Here is a 1,495-nt window from a genome sequence, read left to right as displayed (position 1 = left end):
ACAGTGCGCCAAGCCATCGCGCCACTGTATGGACTGAGATATTAGGTGGATTAACTAATACTTACAGCTCCCCGTGTAGGCACTTGCTGTAAAAGATCGGCAAAAGACGTCATCACCCGGGGTTCGAACCACGGATGCAAAAGAGAGTCTCGATCATCAGCTCGTACAGTACGCCAAGCCATCGCGCCACTGTATGGACTGAGATATTAGGTGGATTAACTAATACTTACAGCTCCCCGTGTAGGCACTTGCTGTAAAAGATCGGCAAAAGACGTCATCACCCGGGGTTCGAACCACGGATGCAAAAGAGAGTCTCGATCATCAGCTCGTACAGTGCGCCAAGCCATCGCGCCACTGTATGGACTGAGATATTAGGTGGATTAACTAATACTTACAGCTCCCCGTGTAGGCATTTGCTGTAAAAGACGTCATCACCCGGGGTTCGAACCACGGATGCAAAAGAGAGTCTCGATCATCAGCTCGTACAGTGCGCCAAGCCATCGCGCCACTGTATGGACTGAGATATTAGGTGGATTAACTAATACTTACAGCTTCCCGTGTAGGCACTTGCTGTAAAAGATCGGCAAAAGACGTCATCACCCGGGGTTCGAACCACGGATGCAAAAGAGAGTCTCGATCATCAGCTCGTACAGTGCGCCAAGCCATCGCGCCACTGTATGGACTGAGATATTAGGTGGATTAACTAATACTTACAGCTCCCCGTGTAGGCACTTGCTGTAAAAGACGTCATCACCCGGGGTTCGAACCACGGATGCAAAAGAGAGTCTCGATCATCAGCTCGTACAGTGCGCCAAGCCATCGCGCCACTGTATGGACTGAGATATTAGGTGGATTAACTAATACTTACAGCTCCCCGTGTAGGCACTTGCTGTAAAAGATCGGCAAAAGACGTCATCACCCGGGGTTCGAACCACGGATGCAAAAGAGAGTCTCGATAATCAGATCGTACAGTGCGCCAAGCCATCGCGCCACTGTATGGACTGAGATATTAGGTGGATTAACTAATACTTACAGCTCCCCGTGTAGGCACTTGCTGTAAAAGATCGGCAAAAGACGTCATCACCCGGGGTTCGAACCACGGATGCAAAAGAGAGTCTCGATCATGAGCCCGTACAGTGCGCCAAGCCATCGCGCCACTGTATGGACTGAGATATTAGGTGGATTAACTAATACTTACAGCTCCCCGTGTAGGCACTTGCTGTAAAAGATCGGCAAAAGACGTCATCACCCGGGGTTCGAACCACTGATGCAAAAGAGAGTCTCGATCATCAGCTCGTACAGTGCGCCAAGCTATCGCGCCACTGTATGGACTGAGTTATTAGGTGGATTAACTAATACTTACAGCTCCCCGTGTAGGCATTTGCTGTAAAAGACGTCATCACCCGGGGTTCGAACCACGGATGCAAAAGAGAGTCTCGATCATCAGCTCGTACAGTGCGCCAAGCCATCGCTCCACTGTATGGACTGAGATATT

Source organism: Apostichopus japonicus, chromosome 2, assembly GCF_037975245.1.
Source record: "Apostichopus japonicus isolate 1M-3 chromosome 2, ASM3797524v1, whole genome shotgun sequence".
NCBI classification, from domain to species: Eukaryota; Metazoa; Echinodermata; class Holothuroidea; order Aspidochirotida; family Stichopodidae; genus Apostichopus; species Apostichopus japonicus.
The sequence above is the reverse complement of the archived record's forward strand: the minus strand, read 5'-3'. Positions refer to the sequence as shown.